A 25,537-nucleotide genomic window follows, 5' to 3' on the forward strand; every position below is an offset into this window, starting at 1 on the left:
GGCACTTCCCACCAGACTTGCCCTTCCACACAGATCATATTTTGTTATGCAGTGAAACCATTTTTTCCCTTTTTAAAAATATTTTAAAACATATCAGCACATGCAAAAAATACAGAACTGGTTTTAAACTGCAGAGCAGCAATTTCCCCTGATAATGGGTCCTAGAGAACACACAGAATAAGGCATTCAGGCTGTGGAATTCCCTTACTGCCTTTCTTTGCTCTCTCTCATCTTTGGAGAGAGACATGGAGGAGACAAGAGAGAAGAAGAAGCACTTTGGGGAGAGAAAGATGCAGATGGGCTCAAAGTGGGGTGGAAAAGCAAATCAGAAAGAATCAGAAAGGGGAAGAGAGGCAGAGCTTAGGCCAGTTAAAATGCCTCAGAGTAAATTCTGTGTGAAAACTAGGGAGGAGGGAGGGAGGAAAGGAAGGAGGAAGGAAGGGGGAGGGAGGAAGAAGGGAGGAGGAATAACATATAACACGACACAGCACAACATAACCTAAGATGAGACATAGAGGTGTGGCCCAAACTCAAAAGCCAACTGTAATTATATGTTCCCCTCTACATAAGGCTGATCTCAAGAGATTACGCAGGGAGAGTTACAGAGGTGGGACCTGCATCTCCTTTGGAAAAGAACAGTGCCTGGAATCAGATAAGCAGACAATGCCTTCTTTACTGTCTGATTTCAACAATTTGCAGCCAGCATTTCCACTGCACATTGGCCTCCCATTTCAAGCATGAGCTTGCTCTCCCTCCACCTCATCCTCTTCTGTTTCCCTGCCCCTCTCTCAGCCTTCCCGCCAACTCCATGTCACGGATACGGTCCATTTCTGGACCATTTGTGCAGTAGGAAGAGCAGGCAGACACATGAGGATCCCCTCAACAGAGTGGTTTGCTCTCTGTCCTTCCATCATCGTCACCAGGAGCTCAAGATGCCAGCTTTGTGTTTTAGACATTGTGCATTTAGAAACTACCAAGTTTGTGCATGACTTTTTCACCAAGGTTCCCAAAAGTCGAGACTCTGGGGCTCTTACAGGTCTGCAGCACCCCCCACCCCCACCCCTCGAGGAGGAGGCTATGCTGGGAGCAGAGGTTTCTTTGCAGCCAGAATGCCCAGTGCAAGCCCTGCACAACCACTTCCTTCGCCTCTTGGCCTGATCTCCTAATAGAATAAGGACACGGCGGCTCTTCGTAGGATCAGATGGGATAGAGTATGAGAAAGTGCTGTGTAGCCTTCAGTGCTCCACCAGGGATAGTTCATTTGTGTTTCAGAAAAACCTGAGATTCCCAGAGAAAGCTCCAGCCGATAAGGAGCAATGACCAGGCCGCCTTTCTAACTGCCAACCCTAGATCAACCAGAGGAGGTTAGCTTTCATTAGCGTTATGTATACAGTTTAATCCACAGGAAAAGAAATCAGTAACCTTAAGAAATAGAAAGTTCAGAACTATGTCTAGATACTTATATTGCAACAGAACAAAGGGTGGGGGGAAAAATGTATACATGTAAGAATAACTTGATCCCCATGCTGTACAGCAGGAGAAAAAGAAAGAAAGAAAGAAAGAAAGAAAGAAAGAAAGAAAGAAAGAAAGAAATAGAAAGTTACACTTGACAAATTATTTCTCTTCTACTTTTCCCAGCAGTAGATCCCTGGCTAAGACCAACTCCTCCCTCACTCCTTTGCTTTTTGAAAAGAGGATGAAAGTCCTTCCTTAACTCCAGCCACAATCCCTTCCCTGTCATCCATCTCCCTTCCTGCTGTGCGGCCCTCAGAGAAGGTGGAGGATGGTGGTCCCCAGCCGACATGAAGGGCCCTTGGGTGTTCCAGAATGTTCATCCTACTGCCCTTCAGCTCTGTCTCCTCCAGGCAGCATCTCCCACCTCCTTTCACCTCCACTCAAGGTGTTTCGTTGGAGCCCTTACCCAGCAGCACCTGCCCACCCACCTCGAGCTCCCTCCTCGAGGGACCCAGCCGGCTAGCGAGGCGCACTGTGTTTACAGGGCTGTGTTCACACAGAACTGCCTCAGAGTGAACTTCAGAAGGGCCTAAGTGTCCAACACAGAAGGGGTTGGGGGGAACCCATAAGGAGGATGAGGATAGAAAGAGTAAGAGACTGGAGAAGGAGCAAGAGGAGGATGGCGTCTGCCTGAAGCAGACCCGCTGGTCATCCTCTCCTGATGTCCACTTTCCCTGATGGGACCCTACCTGGGGGCCTTGCAGGCAAAGAAGGCACCTGCCAGATGCCCACCAGCCTCCCCTCCCTGGGTACGGCCCTGTACAGATTCAGAGTTGGATTTTTTTTTTTTTTTTTTTTTGTCTTTTTGCCATTTCTTGGGCCGCTCCCGCGGCATATGGAGGTTCCCAGGCTAGGGGTCGAATCGGAACTGCAGCCGCCGGCCTACGCCAGAGCCACGGCAACACAGGATCCGAGCCTTGTCAGCAACCTACACCACAGCTCACGGCAACGCCGATTCGTTAACCCACTGAGCAAGACCAGGGATCGAACCCGCAACCTCATGGTTCCTAGTCGGATTCGTTAACCACTGTGCCACGACGGGAACTCCCCGAGTTGGATTTTGGCCTCCCTCACCTTCCCTTTCTACCCCCTCCCCTACGGCTGCACCTGTTCAGATTCGTTCAGGCTAATGTGTTAAGTGGTGTAATGAGGTGCCTCTCTTGAGGAGATCGTACTTTTAAAGAGGCAGCTCCACTCAGCCATGCAAACACTTAAGGGATGAGACAGGAAGCCTCAGACACCAGTTAGGCCAGCAAAGGTGGGGACTGGCTGCTGAAAACCACAGTCCAGCAAAGTCTGCCTTCTCTACCCAGGCCTTGTGAACCTGCACCAGACATCAGGTCCTTGGCTGACAACTCTTTCTGTATCTTCAGTTATCCCCCACATACCCCTCCACCCCGCCCAGGCCTCCTTCCTAAAAAAATGCCCTAGCCAATTCTTGGAGTGGAGGTGGGGGGAAGGTGGCATGGGGGTGGACTGCAAGGCCCCCTTCTACAGCCTCCCATCTGTCCCCCCTTTTCGGTCTCTCTGAATCATGCCAGGTTATGGCGAAAGAGAGGCAGCTTCTGAAAGCATGTAATGAAATAAGACGGCAAGAGGGACGTCTTGATTGCTGCTCTGATGAGAGCACCATTCTTCTAACACACAGAACTGCAGAACGCATTTGAAGGCATTACATGACCTTCCATCCAGCCCCTAGAACGACAATATAATTAACTTGCTTCACCACTGCTTCCCCTGAAAAAGATTTAGAACTCTGTTCTGTGGCCATATTTATGGCCTGAATTCCTTGGACTAGAGAGTTGTTATTTTCCATGAGAATTGCAAACATCTTTATGTTTATTTTAAGCTGTCTATCCTCTGCATTTGTAATTCTTTAAGTATTAGTTATGGCTTATCTGGGACTTAAGAACAAGAAAGAGGCTACTACTCTGAAGTGCAGTAAATAATGTCATATGTAAGTTCCAGCTGGGTAAAAAATTGTAAAGCTAAAGAATTCAATTTCGTTTCCAACTCCCTCTGGGCTATGCAACCTTACAAGCCTCTGAGGCGAATTTCAGAACTCCAGCAGGGTTAAACTGGGATATTTTTTAAAACATAGCTTGAATTAAATGGGGATGGGGTCCCCAGGGTTCCACAGGAGATAGTGCAGGGTTATATAATCATTTTCTCACAAGGAAATGTTTTCTTGACCCAAGAAACAATCCTCTTCTAAATGAATGGTCTCAATCTACTAAATAATCCCAAGAAGTCACTTTCCCCCAACCCAGTTTCTGAACAGAGCCCCCACTGCCCCATTGTCTAGTATCACTGGAGCTTAAAATTTTAAGCTATTTAATGGGTTTGGTACAGACTTGCTCCAAGATGCCGCCAATGACCTAGATGCTACGGTCACAATACACTTTGGTCAGTTATCTGGGAAGCTCCCAACACAGCAGATTGAGGACAAACACAAAATTCTTTCAGACAGTTATCTGGGGAGAAGAGAGGAGGACCGTCCTGTCTCACAGGGTTGGCACTGCAATCTGGCATCTGCACTACAAGCCTAGCAAGTCACACTGCCTTTGAAAGATGCCTAATGAGGTGGCCAGAAGTGGAACAAAAACAGTTCTGCCCTCCTATGCCTTGGCTGTGGTTGTGAATACCTCTCCACAGGAAAAGAGCTAAAAATATTTTCAAAGTGATAGTAACGCCTTGCCCCCAAGCAAACACATAGCCCACAGTACATAAGCTACTTTACTGTCACAACTCCTGCATTGCTGTCTACACTGTTAGGAGAACAAAGGTATATTCTCATACATTACCTTATTCAATCTTCATAATAAACCCATGAGGGCAGATAGTCAACCCTATTTTATTTATTTATTTTTTATTTATTTATTTTTTGGCCACATCCACAGCATGTGGAAGTTCCAAGGCCAGGAACTGAACCTGCACCACAGAGGCGGCCCAACCAGCTGCAGTGCCCGTGCCAGGGTAATCCCCTTAAGAAATCTAGAGTCAGATGATAGAACTGTCTGCCATACCACTGAGGACAGAGCTAAGCAAAGGGGAGAAGAGGACTGGCCAGATGTGAAAAAGCCCTTAAGGGCTAGAGTGAGTTATATTTCTAGATGTTCAGAGGACAATTTGCCTAAATGAGTGAGTGATTCACTGTTAGATTATGGAATTCAATACAGATTAGATGCTGACAGAGAGATACAAACTTGGAAACTAATCAAAATAAAATTAATGGCTTAGGCATTCATTTTTATTTATTTATTTTTATTTTATTTATTTATTTATTTATTTACTTTGTTTTTTTGCCATTTCTTGTGCCGCTCCCACGGCATATGGAGGTTCCCAGGCTAGGGGTCTAATCAGAGCCATAGCCGCCGGCCAGCGCTAGAGCCACAGCAACTCGGGATCCGAGCCACATCTGAAACCTACACCACAGCTCACGGCAACGCCGGATCCTTAACCTACTGAGCAAGGCCAGGGATCGAACCGGCAACCTCATGGTTCCTAGTCGGATTCGTTAACCACTGAGCCACAATGGGAATTCCATAGGGCATACATTTTAGAATTCCGTAGCACTGCATGGTTAAGGATACTTTCATTGGATGGGTCTTAGGAGATAGGATTGGACAAGTCTCAGTGGACTGGCCAGATTCAAAGGAGATAGCAATCTATTATTTGCTTCTAATCTTATCTCTATGGTATGCAAGATAAAATCATAGCTAGGAATTTCCACTAAGTACTAACCTAGATATTTTTACTGCTTGAGATTTTTACATTATTTCAGGCAACTGTTAAGGCCATTACTCTCTAGTCAAAAAAAAAAAAAAAACAAAACAAAACAAACAACTTTGTAAGGTATATTATGCATACAGAAAGTTACACCTGTCATAATTACAAAACTCAATTTTCATAACTGCACATCTATAACCAGCACCCAGGTCGAGAGCATTATCAGCACCCAGATTCCCCTTCACCCTTCCTTTATTTCTCAAGGTCAACTCTCTCGCCTAACTGCTAGATTTAGTCCTTACCTATACAAGAAACTTTTAACTCCCATTGAAATATTTCATTTTGAAACACCTCTCATCTATGTGAAAGATTAGAAGACCTCTAATAATTACCAATTTACAGTAGACCACTATGCTAACAACCAGTCAGCATAGCAAAAGCACAAAAGACCTATTTTCCAAGGCTTTTTATTCTTCATAGACTGCAGGGGAGGCTCAGAATGCCATATTTGGAGACAGTCAGGCCTGACATCTGAATCTTCAACTTTTTCACAGAAAGAATTCTTTTGTAAGATGATAAGCAAGAGTAAATATTTTCAGACCGTTTCAAGAAATGCTTTTGAAATCTTTCCTATACGAGGTTGGGTCAAGCTCTCCGTTTCTATCCATCTTCATTCTTTCTGTCTGTTAAAATCTTGATCTATTGTTCAGCACAAGGATTAGTCCCCTGTCAAATCCAGAGCTACATACGTGTTGTTAGAAAAGTAGTTAATATTCAAGACACCGGGAGAAGCCCTTTCTAAATTAAATGAAATTTCAGTGTGGTTATATAATACCAAATCAGATTGTCTGATTTTTAACAGAGATTTGGTTAAACTCAATTTTATATGTAATTTTCTATTTGTAGAAAGTAATAGAAGGAAATTGTAATAGACATGAAAGAGAACAGGAATCTTATAGAGTTTGTCATATTCTGCTATGTATTAAAATGATAACACTGATTTCATGGTCCACTATTTCATTAAATTTTCTGCTGTCATTAATGCTCTTATAATTAAAATAGCCTTAAATTTAATTCAGAACTTACTACATATTTACAACTTTCCCCTAACACTCAGCAATCAGATTTTAGAGGGTTTTCTCCTTAAAGGGATGTGATTAACCTCTGCACCTGAGCCTGTATTGGGTTTTGGCAGCCCAAAGGAACAGGAAAGAAGAGCTTATTTGATGGGAATTTTGCATAAAGTATTTCCTAGTAGGTAGGTTTACTTATCAAATAAGGTTTAGTGTCCTCTAACGGATTTTCTTTCAAATTATTAGTCTGCTGGAGGGCCATGTTTTCACTGAATGAAGCACTGACTCCTAACCTTTTGAGGTTGATACATTATATGTATGTGCATATGCATATGTATAAACATACTATATAAATATACGTGTGTGTCCTTTCTCTATTCACTTGTGATATTTTCTTTATTATAAATGTTTGTATACATAGGTACACTTGTATTTATTTATATTTATGTACATGTATATATGTATTTGTATATATATGTATATATGCAATATACACATGTATTTATAGACATATGTGTATTTTGTGTATATGCATTACATACATATGAACATACACATATACATATATGTATATAGCATGTGTATGTGTATATGCATGTATGTACAAGTACGTATATATAGTATATAGATAGAGAAACACATAAAGGAAATATCATGGGTGAATAGAGAAGGAAAACATATTAATATATGTATGTTTATATATAGTAAGGTTATATACACATTTATACACATACACAATAAGGTGTATACTTCAAAAATTAGGAGTCAGTGCTGCATTCAACATATACCTCTGTACGTTTGTGTGTGCGTATGTTCTCTCTCTAGTTATCTATGGCACTTCCTTTGTTATAAATCACATTCTGTGTACGAGTAGATGGATGGATCAAAAATGATAGACAAACTCTGATTCATTTCTCTAAATTCCTGTGCCAGTTCCAAATAGTTTTGCAATACATTTAAGTATCAGTTAAAACTAATAATGGCCAACATTTATTGAGTGCTAAGTTCCAAGCATGTTGCTAAGTATGCAACAACCTTACAAAGTAGTTGTTATTACAAGCCACGTTACACACATGAGAAAGCTAAGACTCAGAAGTCAAGTGACTTGGCCAAGCCCCACCATTGTAAATGGCAGAGCCAAGGCTAGATTCAGACCATCCAAATGACAAAACCACATCATTATTCACTCTGTTGCTATACCACCACCATCATACTCCTAACTTCTGTGCTACTTACCTCTCTTCTCATCTCTGCTAGAATTGTGTTGATAAACTTGTTGGCACATTCTCCCATATTAACTTCAGAATTAGGTAGCAATGTTTCCAAGCATCCTATTTAGATTTTTATTCAAGCTGCATTTAAGCTATAAAAATATTTGAAGGGAATTGACTTTTTCATAAATATTTAATCTTCCCATTCAAGAATATGACATTGTTTTCTATTTGCTTGTCTCCTTTTTTAATGTCAATAAAATACTGCATTTTTCTCCATATAAGGCAAAAGTATTTTTTCCACAAATCATTCCTACCTACCATATTTTTTTGTGTGCTGACAGTAAGATCTCTTTTATTTATGGTATTAAATAGCTATTATAGTTATTGTTAAGAACCTGCAGGGTCTGATATTTTATACTAATTATAGGTTCATATGCCAGCCTGTTACTATTTTATGAATGCTGGCAGAAGACATGAGAATCCTGGGTCAGAAAAAGAACTTTACTGTTCCTAATAGAAGCAGCAGCCAGAATGCCAGCATGATGCTCATGTGACTTCTCCATCATGTGCATCCCAAGGGATGAAGCACAGGGCTCATCCTGGATGCCTGCACACAGAGTAGACAGCATTTACAGGAGAAGAAGCATTCGCTATTTGAATAGTGAGAAGAAGCCAGCCTACTCTCTCCCTGGGCAGGTATCTTATGTCATCCCTCAAAGTAACTTACTGCAAACCCAAGCCCGAGATCTGGCCAGAGTAAAGCATGGTCAGGCCAGGGCTCGAATTCTTGGTATATCGAGCAAGAATATGTATGGACACATAGGACTGATGGTGCATTGTCTCTCACAAAAGATGTATTTGAATCTTCTTCTCGGGTTTTATGTATTTGTCTTATACGTAGCAACTTTACTGAACTCTTACTTTGAATAGCTTTTCGATTGATTCTTTTGGGTAAGGTACTATCATTCTTTTCTTTACACATAATTTTTTTAAAAAACTGACATGTCGGTGAGGTCAAATAACATGATCAAGGTAACCTAGATAGTAAATTCCACTATCTGAAACTTAAACCCTGGTATTCCAATTTTGAGCACTTAATCTTTTCAAAATAAACTATCTGTCCATTTTATTTGAAAATACATTTTGTATAATAGCATTTACATTACCATATAATATTGCCATCATCTGTTTATGTCTGTCTCAACTTGGATTCTAAGCTCTTTGATAGAGGCTGAGTTTATTTATCTTTGCAGCTCTGGTGTCTTTTACTGTGCCTGAGTGAGCCAGGATAGAGATGATGGAGAGATGGATGGATGGAGGGGAGGACAGATGGATTAAATGGATTGATGCACAGATTGATGAATATTATATGACTGCATCTTTGCTCTACATTTTCAGTATATCTAAGAATGCCTCTTTCTTTGCCAAATTTGTTTTGAAGAAATTCTAAATTTTATTTGGTTATTTCTGGATAAACAGAAAGCAACAGGATGAATTTCAAAAGTGTCTTGAACTGATTTGTTTGATTTTAATGAATATAATGTTGGATGGGCCTGATAAACGAGTCCTCACATTTGCTTTCATTTAATTAAAAAAATGAAGCAAAGTCAGCATATTTTAACACCATATTATTAGCTATTATTTCCTGAGTACCCACAGCATTTTATGTAAAATTAAGAAAAAAAGGGCCAGTCCCTCAAAGAGTTTACAATTTGCCTTAGCCTAGTACTGATGTATACTGTCAAAGTAAATTCTCAAAAATGTATCTGGAGTTCCCACGGTGGCACAGCGGGATCAGCAACATCTCTGGAGTACAGGGATGCAGGTTCGATCCCTGACATAGCACAGTGGGTTAAGGATTCGGCACTGCCACAACTGTGGATCTGATCCCTGGCCCAGGAACTCCTTGTGCCTCAGAGTGGCCAAAAAAGAAAAAGAAAGAAAAAATGTACAAACTGATCATGTCACTCCTTTCTTCAGGAGGAAATACACACACATATTTCAGAGGTTCCCTTTTGCCTTCAAGATACAGTCAAAGGGTTTAACAAGAAATCAAAGCCTCTTTGATCTGCCCACTTCTCAAGCTTTGCCACTTGGTATGACATATCCCCAAACTTAAGTTTCAACAATATCAAAATGATAGGAGACTCTCAAGCAAGTCAGGCCCCCAGGCCTTTACAGACCCTGCTTCTTCCATCTGGAACATCTTTCCTTGTGCCACTCCCTGCCACTATTTACTCATCTTTCAAAATTCATTTCAAATTTCCCATTTCATAGAAAGCTTTCCCTGAAGGCTCCTCACAGGAAACTCACCATACTCATTCTTTTTTTTAATTAAAAAAATTTTTTTTCTTTTTACAGCCACACCTGTGGCATATGGAAGTTCGCAGGCTAGGGGTTGAATCTGAGCTGTAGCACCGGACTACGCCACAGCCATGGCAACACTGGATCTGAGCAACATCTACAACCTATGCCACAGCTTGTGGCAACGCCAGATCCTTAACCCGCTGAACAAAGCCAGGGATTGAACCCACATCCTCAAAGACAACATCAGGTCCTTAACCCGCTCAGCCACACAGGGCACTCCACCATATTCATTCTTATGTCTCCAGTGACTCTAATCATATTCAATTCTGAGCACCCATAATACTTTACTGCAATTACTAATTTGCAAATCTTTGCATTCCTACTGTGTCTATTCACTGTTTTGTCCTAGAGCCTATAACACAGGACCTGCATATGGTAGGCACAGGTAACTATTAGTTTCTCTTCCCTGCCCCACCCTTCCCTTCATGGCTAAAGTCTTATTACCAATAAGGGTATTCAATAGCATTCAACATTGAAACCTATCTCCCATGAAAATACAGGAAGAACTGGCATCTTAAAGTTGCTCAGTGTCATCTGTTAATGTTCCACAGCAATCAGGAAGTCTAAAGAAAGAGGCATTATACATTATATGCAACAACACAGATCCTAGGAGTGTGGAGGGGAACAGGTGCCCACATATATACCACAGGAGGTAGAGCATCAGTGACTGCACAAAAGCAGAGCCCGTCCTGGAACTGCTATCATTCTGAAGGGTCATCCCAGTTCCTGAGCTCTCTGTGGGGCTGCTTGAGGACTTCTGCATTGCTCCAAAGCACTCCCTTCACCCCCTCACTGGAGGGTTTCCCATGAGCAATAAACTTTCTACCTCAAAATCTCCATCTAAGCATCTACTACCTAAACAGCCCCGCCACCAAAGAAAGGTCAAATATTATATTTGTGGTCGAATTTCATATTTGTGAGCTCATGGAAAGTGCACTGTGTAAAATAGTTCTCCCATTGCTTTGTATTTGGAAGGCTTTGGGATATTTTTAATCCTGCTATCTAAATGCTTCTGGGAGTGCTATCTGAACTTCCCATTAGCTAAAACAAATGAATGAACAAATGGACTCCATGTTTTCAAATGTTTTGTTTCTTTTCTATTTATCAACTTGAGAATTCCAAATCATAATTTCAATTCAACTTGAGTGAACCAGTGTTTACAAATGAACTGATATACTTATTACCAAAAAACAAAGAAATATGATTTTTTTTGTTAGCTTACACAGTTTTATTGCAAAGTAAATACATAATGTTTAACCCTGGTTTCTTATTTAGTTACTGAAAATAGCGCATGGAGTGCCATTATATCCTTCATGTGCCCCGAGAATAGAATTTGCTCTGATATATTTTAAGATGGAAGGAAACTGAGAAAGGAAGGAACAGAAGCCAAAATGATGATGCTTCATCACCAGGACCTCCATCAGAGATTATCACACCAACAGGTAAATTGAAATGACCTGTTGATATAAACAAATGAGCATGTGTTCTTTAAAATTAATTAATTAAGCTCTCTCTTCTCTGACATAAACTGCCTCTTTATTCAAATCAGCAAAATATCAAGGCCAGAGGATAAGTATCAACTTTTTTAATGGCTTCAATATTTGAAGTGCCAGAAGGAAAACAAAGCTTTCTGGAGTTCCCGACATGATGCGAAAATGAATCTGACTAGTATCCATGAGGACACAGGTTAGATCCCTGGCGTTGCTCAGTGGGTTAAGGATTCACTGTAGCTGTGAGCTATGGTGTAGGTCCCAGACTCGGCTGGGATCTGGTGTGGCTGTGGCTGTGGCTGTGGCGTAGGCCAGCAACTACAGCTCCAATTCAACCCCCAGTCTGGGAAACTCTATACCTCAGGTGCAGCCCTAAAAAAACAACAACAACAAAAAAAAAAACAAAAAAGAAAACAGAAAACAAAGCCTTCTGCGATGGTTTTATGAAACTATACTGATAAAGATGGCTTTGGATGAAGGCACATCTCCACTGACACAGCTAATTTAGAGCAAAACTGTAAGGTAGGCAAACTGTTTCTGGAAGCCTCCACTACCTTTTTAAAAAATCACCCCCCTTATTCCCTCCTTCTAGGATCTCCATCCTTTCAAAGGACCCAGTACAATTCTGCTTTTTTGCCTTTCCTTTCTTCCTTAGAAGACAAATCAGACATGAAAGCATGTCTGGGAGTCTGTTAGAAATTCATTCAAATACCTAAAAAGTTTTTTTTTTTTTTTTTAATACAAATGCCGATTCACATCACTAGGTATTCCGACCCCTCCCTAGGTCTGGGGTAAGGCTCTGGAATCTGTATGCTTAACAAGTAACCCCAGGGGCTTGGGATGATCAACTAGATTTGGGAACCATGAATCTGTGAATTTAATTCTTCTCAAGCATTTAAAACTTCATGATTAGCCTTCTCAAAGGATTTGCCTTTTAAGCTGAGTCTTAGAGAAAGGCAGCATTTAACTCAAGGGAGTAAATCCGAGCAAAGAGTGGAGAGGATATTAGGGGTAATCAGATAATCCAGGTCCAACTTCTCAACTCAAACCCCACAGAGATGACCTCCTCCATCTGCCCTCTGAGGCCCTCTGAGATCATCTGTGTCTGTCTCAGGGTCCAAAATAAAGGTGAGACTGAAGAGATCGGGTGCCTCTCTTCTCCCCCCTGCACCCCCTTTACCCTCCTCCTTTCTCCCTTCCTCTCTCCCATTTCACAGACTTATGTACTAGTCCCTTCCTTTTCGAAAAAGAAAAACAATCATTGTAAGATGCTGCAATTTATAAAGGCATTCCAAGGACAAAATTAAACTGTATACATAAGGACGGGCAACCCAAAACAGCTCGGTTATAAAGGATTGATAGAGGAGGCGGCAGCCACTTCCTCATGACTAACCCCAGACAAGTGGCCCCCACGCTCTGGAACTGCATGCGTACATCCTTGCTGCCCACACTCTGATGCTGGCAAACAACACTAGGTCTTGGCATCCGTTGTTAAAAATAAACCGGGAGCTTTCAGAGGAAACACAGTCTTTGTATGAAGGACACACCGTGAGGCCTTGAGCAAAGAAGCTCTCAGTCCCCAGCACTAGGAACAACCTCAGTGGACACCCCTGACCCAGCCTGCCAACCAGCCCCTCCCAGCCAGAGACGGCTGCTTCAGAACCCTGAAAGGGACAACAAAGAAGCAAGACTGCCAAGTTCCCTCTGTGATCGTTTGTTTTGCCTCTGGATTTTAAGAAGAGACCAAGCCAGCCCTGATGGGGGTTAGGAATCAAGCACCTATAATTTTCTTGCATTTGACATGCAGGTTCAGTAAAAGTCCCCACAATTTTCTGAGGATATTTTTCTCTGCATCTTGAGCCCATGGGTAGTTTAAAGGAAGATTAATCCAAGGGCTTGCTTTATTATACTTACCTCGTTAAAATATTGCATTGGAAGACGTGTTTAATACCCAAGAATCCTGATGATCCTCTTTATTAAGCTCTTTTAAGAAACCCTTTAAACAGTGAGCAGAGCTGAATATTACAGTTTTCATTTAAGCTCAAGATTCACTTTACTACCAGGGTGCTACAATCAAGGTTAGAAGGTCCCTAAGGACCCTGACGCACAGGCAATCAATCAATAATCAATACATTATCCCAACTTTTCCAAGGATAGAGAAACAGGGAGGGTCTGTAGGGACAGAAAAACAGCTGAGTTGCCCCATCTCTCTCCTCAACCACACTAAGTGTTCATACAGGAAAGAAGCCAAAAGAGCACATTTTCACGAATTGCTCATTATATGGTACGCATTGTTCTAACTCATGTAAACCAGGAATATTATGAGGTGGGTACTCTGTTTTACAGATGAGGTCACTGAGGCAAGTAACACGCCCAAATAACTTCCCCGGGAGCTCCTAACGTCCAGCATGTGGTCATTCGGGACATCACCAATGCTCTACACCTCCCCCACGGCCCCTGTAGCCCCGAAAGGCTCTGCCGAGCTACCATCAGCATGTGCTTCCTGCCTTCCTCAACTCTAGGCTCTTGCCCCTGTGCTTCCTCTTCAATCTTGAAGCCATGTATGATCCAAAGGGGATCCAAACACACCCCAGAAAAAAGAATTTCCCTTGCTTTCAGTAGAATCTGCTCCTTTCCTAGCTTTTTCCTGAGTCATCTTGGACAGTGTTTTTTTGTTTTGTTTTGTTTTGTTTTGGGGGGGGTTCCATCTTTTTAGGGCCACACCTGCAGCATATGGAAGTTCCCAGGCCAGAGATCAAATCAGAGCTGCAGCAGCCGACCAACTCCACAGTCACAGCAACGCCAGATCCAAGCCACATCTGCAACCTACACCACAGTTTATAAAAAAGCTGGATCTGTTAACCCACTGAGCGAGGCCAGGGATCGAGTTTGCGTCCTCAGACACGATGTCAGTTTCTTAATCCGCTGAGCCACAATGGGAACTTCTCCACAGTCTTATTTTTAATAAGGGTTGATATAAAGCTCCAGTGGGTTAAAAAATGTGAAAAGCAAACTGTAAGTTGTAAAATGTTGACCAACACTGGTCATAATTATTAATAAAATGTGAGACATATTCAATAACAATGAAAGAAAACACTACAGGTTCTGAGACAGTCAATATATCTGGTGCAAAATCAGGTTATGTTGACAGTTGAATAAGGTAATAAAACACACTAAGATATAAATATATTCCTAGGACCCTGAGTCAGTAATATTGAAAGCAAGTAATGAATAAATCTTTGTGATCATCTTAAGTTATATCCCTATAATATTTTATGGTTTATAGAGCTCTTTGGTGATGGTGTTTATTTTATTACATAAAGTTATATAATATAGGCAGAGTATTATCAAGTGGAGCGTGTGAGCAGGAAAATGATTGCTATGGGCAGACATGTCCAGATAAACATTCACTGCAGTGGCCTAATTATAGCTCCTCAGGGCATCCCAAGGCCTTAAAGCAACCTGACTGACTTTTGAAAATATTACGGAAAGGGAATGAGAATAATAGAGGAATCTCAAAAATATCTCCCACATTCTCACCTGAAGCCCTCATTTTCAGATGTTTTTATGAGAGAGTGGCCCTTTAGGAACTGTATGTATACTAATTCTTGTTTTCAGTGTAACTCAGAAATCACCAGGCTGAAAATAAAGACATAGCAAGTTCACACTTGGTCTCCCAGGTATGGACTTCAGGATGCTTGCACCAGAGAGGGGGGTTTCATTGAAGGACCCTGGCAAAAGAGGATTCATCCCATGAAGGGAGAACCATATATTTATTTTTTGTCTTTCCTGGGGCCATACCCACGGCATATGGAGATTCCCAGGCTAGGGGTCGAATCGGAGCTGTAGCTGCCGGCCTACACCACAGCCAGAGCAATGCGGGGTCCGAGCCACGTCTGTGACCTACACCACAGCTCACAGCAACGCCAGATACTTAACCCACTGAGCAAGGCCAGGGATCAAACCTGCAACTTCATGGTTCCTAGTCAGATTCATTAACCACTGAGCCACAATGGGAACTCTGAGGATCATATATTCTAGAGGGACAGGCTCAAACCTGCTCCCTGAAGAAGCCTCTCTAAGAACCTCTAAGAACCAGAGTTGCAAGCATATCAATTAGGGTATTTTCAGGTACAAATACCAGAACACTCAACTAAAAGGTGTGGTTTAAACAATACAGATGTTTATAATGTCACCTAATAATTAAATGTACATAATAGGCTCTGTAGAACTATTAGCTGCTATTGTTGTTGGTAATACTAGGCTCTGTAGAAGTATTAGCTGCTATTGTTGTTGGTAATAACAGCAACAATTACTATTATTACTATCATTATAACAAGTACATCAAGGCAGGGAAGGTCCAAGTTGGGTGAGACAGCTCAGGGATCCAGGTACTTTTCTTCCTTGTGCTCTGACATTCACAATGTGACTCTGATGCATCCCTTCATGGCCCCAAAAAGGCTGCAATGGTTCCAGAGGTCACATGTTGACAAATCATATTCAGAAAAGAAAAAAGGGATGCTTTCTTCTTTTCTAAGAAGAGAAGCCTTTTCCCAAAACCTTAGCAGATATTCCCTCAGGTCCCATGGGTCAATACTGAGTTACTTGCCAATTGTCTGGTTGAAAGGGAAACTGGGAAAAGAGTAATTGGCTTTTCCTGTAGTAGGAGAAGGGCTTATCCAATCAGGAAAGAGAAGGAAACTCCTGGAACAGCCAATAATAATGTGAGCCACCCACAACAACAGGCTAGTTCTACCACTAAGAAATGCTAAGAAAGGGTAGGAGCAGCTATCGGTCCTATAACACTGGACCTTTCTTCAGAGTTAAGGAATTCCTTAGAGAGGAAAAAAACAGGCTACTGGACAACTTGGGGTTGGCACAAGGAGCTCTATTATTTGAAGTCAGTCTTTTCCCTTCCGCCTATGTTAGGAAAGGCATTAGAAGCCTGAACAGAGGGTGTCACCCCCTCTCCCAGCAAGGGATCATCATGACAGGAGGAGCAGAACTCCTCGGAAAATGGCAGCTTTTGTAATGGGGGCTCCCAGAAACAGAGCAGAGCACTTCCAGCACAGCGCCCAGCCAAGCCCGTCACACAGACAGTCACGCAGGACAGCAGGACCCCAGAGAAGAGGGACTCAGCAGGAATTCACCACCGGAGGACAGGGAATAATCGACACCCAGCAGCTGTGGGAGTCCTTAAAACCACACCCCTTCCTGCCCCACTGTCTCTTCAGCCCTGATGTCCAGAGAAAAAGAACAGTGCCAACCGCTGATAAAACAGAAGAAATACATCAATCTCTAGGAGAAAATGTTGCTCTGAGGAGTCATCCCACTGTGGAAATGACTGGATATTGAGGCAACCCGGTTCAGATGGGCTATTCCGAGGAAGCAGACATTAGGGGTTGAGTTCATATGGCTCTGGAGTGGAGCGTTACCCTTGTTTATTTTGATAGTACTCACTTTTGAGGGATGTTTATCAGGGATTTGTCTACAGACAGGCTAAGCACACTAGTGGGGAGCCTAGATCTCAGGGAGATCCAGGCAAGCGACTGACTGCATGTCAGCCTCACTGCCAACTGCCACAGTGTAGGAGGGAGGACACTGGGCTCTGGGCATCAGGGAACATGGCCCCAGCTTAAGAACTAAGGCTCCAATGGCCAATTACACTTCAAGTCCCACTTACTAGGTGTGAACTCTGGCCAATTATTTAACCTATCTAAGCCTTGTCCTTATATACAAAAAGAGAATAATGATTATACCTTCTTCAGAGCATTGGTGTAAGGATTAAATGTATTAAAATATGTATATTTCTTAGAACAGTACCTTGTTCTATGTAAATATTAGTGACTCTTATTATTAGAGAGCAGGTGAAGAGAAGGCCTATAACCAGTCTGAAATCAAATAATGAATAACTAGGAGTTCCCATTGTGGCTCAGTGCTTAATGAATCCGACTAGGAACCATGAAGTTGCGGGTTTGATCCCTGGCCTTGCTCAGTGGGTTAAGGATCCGGTATTGCCATGAGCTGTGGTGTAGGTCACAGACGCGGCTCAGATCCAGCGTTGCTGTGACTGTGGTGTAGGCCAGCCGCTACAGCTCTGATTAGGCCCCAAGCCTGGGAACCTCCATATGCCACGGGATTGGCCCTAGAAGAGGCAAAAAAAAAAAAAAACAAAAAACAAAAACAAAAACAAAAACAAAAATGAATAACTAGGTTGATTATGGTTAGTCAGTTAACCAAAGGATCCAATGCAAGGGGGTAGGAAACTTTGGGGATACGATCTTTTTCACCCATGATATAAATTATTTTACTGCATTAATTGGGCTTTTATAAGGCTCCTTCCCTATGCCAAAGACAAAAGTCAAACCTCTATAGCATAATCTGGAACATCTCTGAGATGTGCAGGGCAAAGAAGCTGAGCTGGAGAGGGTTAGATCGTTTGCAATGCCGACCTGAATGGAGACGAGGCACATGTGCTATTTAACCTCCCTTGTGTTTCCTTGAGGAAGAAGAGCTGTATAACATAAGGGTGCACACAGAAATGAGGACGATGAGAATATCTGTGGAACCCAAAGACCCCTGAATGATTAGGCCTCCCAGAACAGAAACGAAGCTCATGAGCTGGGAGGTGGCTTGGAAGCCAAGGCAATTCTAGATACCAGGTACCTCGTCACCCCCTCAGCACCAGATAGTCACAGATTCCACTAGTAAAATGAGTCTGCTTTTTACTGTCTCTCCTTGTACCTCTCCCTCTGTGATAAACAAGTACCTGTGGCATCTAGTTTCCACTTATGCATCACTTTGGTTTACTTAGGACTCCTGCTTACTCACACACTGCTTTCTGTTATTCACGATCTTTCATGGCCCTTCTGCCCTATGCTGCCTTCATTCTGTAGGTTTCATTTTGGAAATTCTAATTTTTCCAATATAGTCCCCTCTGTTCTGGTTGAACAAAGCTCTTGCTCCATAACTTTACAGCTTATAGACTGTCCTTGGCCTAATAGCTATGTCTGGTCTAATCAGCCATGGCCAAGAAGACAAGGTCACATGGTGCCAATAGGAACATATTTGCAGAACGAACTTCCTAGAACCCTCCTTCAGCAAGGAAGGAAGATGGCTTCTGAAAGAGGACCCCAGACTTTAGAGGCCCCCTGAAGCTTGATCTATCCTCCACAGCAAGTTTCTCAAACTAGAATTCAGTAGGGAGAAACCATCTAAAACCTTCAAACTCAGAAAAGGTTTTAGAAAGTTCCCATCATGGTGCAGTGGAGGCGAGTCCAACTGGGAAGCACGAGGTTATGGGTACAATCTCTGGCCTGGCTTGGTGGCTTGGGGATCTGGCACTGCCGTGAGCTGTGGTGTGGGTTGCAAATGTGGCTCGGATCTGGTATTGCTGAGGCTGTGGTGTAAGATGGCAGCTGTAGCTCCGATTCGACCCCTAGCCTGGGAACCTCCATGTGCCAGAGGCGTGGCCCTAAAAAGCAAAAAAAAAAAAAAAAAAAAAAAAAAAAAAAAGTTTTAGTTTTAGTTTTAGTACAGAAAGGACTCTGGTACTTGACTAGGCATAAAAGCACCTTCAGAGGACCAGAAACACAGACAAAACTAGACAATACCAAACCAACCCACCTAGGACACTAGAAGGGAGGAAAGCCATTCTTAAATACCAACTGCACATTAGAAGAAAGACCTTTGGGAGTTTAGAGAATCATGTTGATACTTCTATTGGGATAGTAGATAATAAAGCTATAACTCAGAAAATTTATTGTTATTGAGTTGTTTGGTTTTTTTATTTAAATCAATAAATAAAATTGATTTATTTACTAAATAATCAATACAAAGTGATTATTCCTCACTTTTTAATCATTAGTGAAAATTACCTCCTGTCTAACCAATGCTGAGGGCCAGGCCAACGTAAGGGAAGAGAAGTACACGCCCAGTGTGAGAGCCACAGGGAGAAGAAGGATCTCTGGACCTGTGTCTCTCACCCTAAAGTTTGTTCTTTGGGGCTCCTATTCGTTTGGGGTTTTGTTTTACCAAAGCCAAGCATAGCCTACAGAGACATGATCTCTAAATGTACTATGGTACCCTGGACGGAACCCTGGAACAGAAAAAGGGCATTAGGTAAAAACCAAGTAAATCTGAGGAAGCTATGGATTTTACTTAATAATGTATCAATATTGGTTCATTAATTGTAGCAAATGTACCATATGAATGTCAAGATGTTAACAGTAGGAGAAACTTGGTGTGGGGGTGGTGGGGAGAGGCATATGGGAACTCCCTGTACTAGCTGCTCCATTTCTCTGTAATTCCAAAACTGTTCTAAAAAATAAAGCTTGTAATTTTTTTTAAAAAAAAATCCTAGCAATACATAATTTAGACACTTATCCACTTCACTAGAATGGCAAGTGATTGAGGACACTGCAAATACTTCTGAATAAGGATAAAAAATGAATTATACAATAGAAGAAGGCTGCTAGAGAAAATGTTAAGATCACCTTTTGTTGGGCCACCATTTGACCTTGTCAACAATCAAGTATCTAAACTGTCATCCTGTACTTTTCCAAATGCAACCTTAACTTACTAACAGAAAAACTTAATCAGGAGAAGCAGCAGGCTGTAATTCTAATGCCGTGACTCTGAGCTTCAAATCCTCACGATGGGCTACTTGACTTAAAAAAATTAGAATAGAAAGTGCCAAACAGGAGGTACTTGACAGAGAGCTGGAACAGGACAGTGAGTTCCTCATAATCAAAGAGCTTCTAACAAGAGCCGTTTCAGACAATCAGCTCAGGAAAGAAACTCGGCAGAACAGAACGAACATTCTAATTCAATTTATTTTATTATATTGATGATGCATTTATATGGTGCTTTTTTTTTTTTTTTCACCAAAGCTGTCAAGCACATGAGGCTAAGTTCTGCACAACAGAATTCGGAATAAAGAAAAGGAGAGCTGCCCTTTAAAATTCCTCTCCTTCAAAAGTCTTTAAGGAAACCCACAAAACCACATTTTGGGGTAGCTGTGACTTAGGAATTGCAGCTCCTCAGGAGAAACATTTATCAAGATTTTATTTCTCTTTTTTTCCCCAACTGTTTCTTGAAAAAGAACTACTGCCCCAGTTTCCCAGTCGTTGTGGCCAAGCATGAAGAAAGTAAAAGCCCACCTGGGTGCTGGATATGCTAGTGAGCCGCTTACAAGAGGCTGTGACGGTGATGTGCGCTGAGGAGGCAGCCCAAGCAGAGCCCACTACTGCCCCCCCCACCCCTTGTTTCGGAGCAGACGTTTCTGTCTTCCTCAGGGTCTGAACGACTATAAACTCCCTCCAGCCCTGGGGTAAGAGGGATTCTTATTTGAAGAATAAAACAGACAATTGGATAGATGGTCTAAAAGCCAGAAATGAAATAGAGTCAGGCCTTGTAGGAACAGGAACTGGTGTGTTGAGAGCAAAGCCACACCACACCTTCTGTTCCTCAGTGGCTGCCTCAAGTCTCCAGCTCTGCTCTCCTCCAGCATCTGCCTTCAACCCATTTCCTCTCTGCAGCTGCCTTTCAGGCCTTATTCTGGGCCTCCCCACTCTCCCTCAGTTCAGTTCTGTTCTCCCACAGTTTGGCTGGTCACAGGTGCTATCTCTGGATTCTGCCCTGCATGGCTTTTCAATGTAGACACTCACCGTCTGGCTCTGCCCATCAGTATCTCAGTTCCTACGTCCCCAGACAGAATGTCCAGGATAGATGGGGTCCTACAACATAGTCCACCTACCTTTTCCAGGGACTGAGGGTAAGAAGGTGGTGGGGACACTGGGGTCTCTAAGATTGGAGTATGAGACAGCAGGAAGTAATTGACTTTTTTCTTATTTTTTTTTTTTACAGCTGCACCTGCAGCATATGAAAGTTCCCAAGCTAGGCATTGAATCACAGCAGCAGCTGCCAGCCTATGCTACAGCCACAGCAACAATGGATACGAGTCACATCTGTGATCTAAGCCACAGCCTGCAGCAACACCTAATCCTTAACCCAAACCCACTGAGCAATGCCAGGGATGCAATCCACATCCTCACAGGCACTATGTTGGGTTCTTAACCCAGTGAGCTGCAATGAGAACTCCTAGGAAGTAACTGACTTCTCAGTGTCCCCATCTCCCCTTTAAACTTAATTTATATCATCATGCTAATAACTTGTAGTCCTTACAGAAAATCAGAAAATTAAGCAAACATATTTTTAAATACTTTTAATCCCAAATAGAACTATTGCAAACATTTTAGCACAACTTTTCAAAATTTTTAAAATTCTGAGGAGTTCCCTGATGGCCTAGCAGTTAGGACTGGGTGCTTTCACCACTGCAGCCTGGTTCAGTCTCTGGTGTGGGAAATGGGATCCTACATCAAGCCACTACATACCTCGGCCAAAAAAAAAAAATCTGTATTTATATGTATGAATTCATATACACAGTAATATTTTTAAGAAAAGCAAGATCACGTTACTTTAAAATATGCTTTTTTACTTAAAAATATACGTAAGTATATTGGATATATATCCACGCCCATGAATATAAATCAGTAAATATCACACTTGACTGCTACATAATATTCACTTTAGGGATATGCCATAATGCAAACAGGCACATTGATACTTAGGGTTGTTTCAATTACTTTCTTTTTTTTTTTGTCTTTTTGCCATTTTAAGGCTGCTCCTGAGGCATATGAAGGTTCCCAGGCTAGGGGTGGAATTGGAGCTGTAGCCGCTGGTCTACACCAGAGCCACAGCAACACGGGATCTGAGCTGTGTCTGCGACCTACACCACAGCTCACTGGCAACGCCGGATCCCCAACCCACTGAGCAAGGCCAGGGATCGAACCCTCCACCTCATGGTTCCTAGTCGAATTCGTTAACCACTGAGCCACGACGGGAACTCCAATTACTTTCTTATTATTAACAAAAATAGTCCAGTACATCCTTATACACATTTGTCTGTATATCTCCTGAAACTTTTCATAATAAATCATTTCAAGTGGATTTGCTTGGTTAGGAGGCACGAGGCATATGACCAGAGAATTTTGCACAAATATGGCTCTGATATACATTTCCATGGGTACTTTATCTATATGATGTGCCAGTTTCTCCATATCCTGAGTACTATAATTCTCTGTAACTACCTCAGTTTCTCCATAACTGGCTTAATTTTTGCCTAATTTGCCATCCATGTGGCAACTCAGTCTTAAGTCATATGGGTTATAGGTCCCTTCAGACCAGAGATACTGCATCTGTGACTCTCTGTGGCCAGATGTTCCATTTGAGAAAGCATTATTTTCAGTCTGACCTTTTTCTTTCTTTCTCACTGTCTTTGTAACTTGCTAAAATATTTGTATTGAGCATCTGCCTTTCTTTTACCAACTGAAGTGAATCCAGAAGTATAGCTTTCTTTTTCTATTTAAAGCTATCAAAGATACCATTACCAAGTTTGGCCCAGAGAATTTACTGAATATTTATCTGTGGTCAAATAGTACAGACATATCTGCTGAAAGAAACTGACAGCCTGGTAAATTATCTGAAGGTCTTTTACTGAAACAGGTTTTGCCACAACAGCATCTGCTTTTTGTTTATGGGAAACACTGATTCATTCACCTATCCATTTATTTATTTATTCATTTATCCACCTATATTTGCCAAGGAGAATTAAACTAGGTCTCTGGACTCTTTTAGGGGAGACTTTTTGATAGAGTCATCTTTATACGGATCTTTTAATATTAGTTTACCAACAAGGACAAGTGAGAAACAGGTAAATAAGTATTATGCAAAAAATTTAGGTGATCAATAATGAACTATTTTAAAGATTGTTTAATAAAATCAAAAGAAATATAAGAAAGCAAAAACAAAAGAATCATCTGTAATTATATAATCCAAAGGTAATCAATAGGAACAACACATTTATTTCTATTTTCTGAATCTTTATCTTCAATATAACCCTGAGTAATACCTGCCAAAGAGCCATTTCCAAAGGCCTTCAGGATGCAATTGAAAACAGCTTTAAAGTGATTGTTTATATAAAATTAATGGTAATTAACCACTAGGTAGGAAGAACAGTGGGCATCTGAGCAGTATTAGAGAGAGAGAGAGAAGGAGGGAAGGAAGGGAGGAAGGGAGGGAGAGAAGAAAAAGAGAAAGGAAAAAGAAAGAATGAAAGACCAGGGAGACATAGAGGGGAAACAGACTGAGAAAATTACACACAAAAAAATGAAGATTGCTGGTGATTTATAAAAGCAAAGAATACAGAAGAAGAGGAGACAAGGAGCAGTATCAGAGCAAATCCGTTTATTAATCAGAATGCTTTTAAAGGTTGCAAGTGATAAAAACTCGATGTGAAGTAGGATACACAAAGAGTGGAAGATTATTTGGAAGCCTACTGGTGTATTTCTAATAACCAAAGAAAAGATTAAAGAACCAAATCCATGCAGAGTTAAGCTGTGCCTCCCAAACAATAGGAACCAGGGACGCAAACCCATGAGGATTCTCTTATTGTATCTCTTATCTTTGCTTTTCCCTGTGCATCACATGTATCTTATCCCACTGCAGACCATCTGATACCACGTAAGAGAAAACGTTAACTGCCAAGAGTTGGCAAGCTTCCTACCCCAAGCCTCCCGCAACCCAGGAGAAACTCTCTTTCCTCAACTCCAGTTAGGAAAATCCCAGGGATTACTCTGAGTTGCCCATTTGGGATCATCTGTGCACACCTGAACCAGTCAGCTGTGGTGAGACAGGTGATGTCAAGTGAGAACATAGCAGCCTCCCCGAGAACAGCACAGACAGAGTGGAAGGAAAAGCAGTGCCCGACACAGACTGGGGACTGTTTCCAAAGGCTCTGAACAGACAAACTAGAGTTGCTCGCTACTGTTCTCAAAGCAGCATGATTCCAAACCGGATTGCAGTTGCTTCCTCTCTCCCTAGAAAGTGTAAAACAAGCAGGCTCCTCCATGGGTCACCTTACCAGTGTCTGGTCTGGGGGTTCCATTCAATGCCTGGCAGTAGCCCCTACAATGGTGGCACAGTTTCAAGAAATACTTACCACCCAGAAAAGACGATTCTTCCAAGGCCAATGTAAGTGTTTTCCTGTTCAAGAGCCTTTGAAATTGATCCCCTAATATTATAGGTCATGAGTGAGCCAGACCAGTAGAGGGAAACAGTGAGGCAGGGAGGACTGGGGGAGGGGACACCACTGTTGCCTGGGAACTCCCTTGTGTTGAGCTTACGCCAAAACCCAATGGAGTTACTCATAAAGAGATGGGGAAATGGGGAGGGAGTCAGGGTGACATTGGAAAGGAAGGGAACCAGTCTGTGAGTCAGGTCTTCACTCTGAAACAAGAAGCTCTGGCTTTTAGTGGCATGCCTCCAGAAGCATTTAATTTACCCACAGAAAATACCATGTACCCACACCTGTTTCTTTTTTCTTTCTTTCTTTTTTATTTCCCATCAATCTCAGACTAGGCTCTTGTTTCCTCTTCATTTACCTGGTACTCTTTGAGCAAGTAAAGTAAGGCTTTGCTTCAAGGACATTCCAACTGTCTCTAAGACCCAACTTTTAAAAAACAGACCATCGTTTTAGTCCATCAGAACTGCTGGATTTTAAACTCCATGAGAATCAGGGATCTGTTTGATATCCTTTGTACTACTCTCTCTCCTACCTTTCCAGGCTCTTGGTGAAGTGTGGCCAGGAAGGCTCAGTGAATATTTGTTAAATTGAATCACTCTATAATCATGTAATGCTTTGACATACTAACAATGAGTACAATTAAAGGAGGCTTACAACACATTCTCTACAGAAGATTTTGCTAATTCACCCTTTCAGTTTTTAAATCTTACTCAATTCACTTCAACCAATGTTTATCGAGGGGCCTACTATGTACAGCTCATTGTGCTAAGAACTCACAACACAGGTTCAGTGAAATTATCACAGCTCCAAAAAGATGGAAAAGTTAGACTGCTACAGCAATAAGGAGTAGGCATGCTAAAATTTAACCACTATTTGCTGTGAAGATGTGGGGGGTGAAGCTGACAGCTTCAAGCTGGCTGCAGAGCCCAGCCCCCTTCAGCAACTCTGACATCAAGAAACCCAACAGGCTAAACCCAGAATTTTGCTGCTGCTGTTGTTTCTGTT

The 25,537-nt window shown here is 41.9% G+C and overlaps 1 long non-coding RNA gene across 1 annotated transcript in view; it reads right to left on the minus strand.

The window, feature by feature from the left end:
• LOC110260243 overlaps positions 1-24,558 on the minus strand; it is a 317,296-nt gene extending 292,738 nt beyond the window's left edge. Inside the window, exon 1 of the long non-coding RNA XR_002343174.1 lies at positions 24,449-24,558. This is a non-coding gene — a long non-coding RNA (uncharacterized LOC110260243). The remainder of the gene's footprint in view (positions 1-24,448) is intronic.

Source organism: Sus scrofa, chromosome 4 (assembly GCF_000003025.6).
Source record: "Sus scrofa isolate TJ Tabasco breed Duroc chromosome 4, Sscrofa11.1, whole genome shotgun sequence".
NCBI classification, from domain to species: domain Eukaryota; kingdom Metazoa; phylum Chordata; class Mammalia; order Artiodactyla; family Suidae; genus Sus; species Sus scrofa.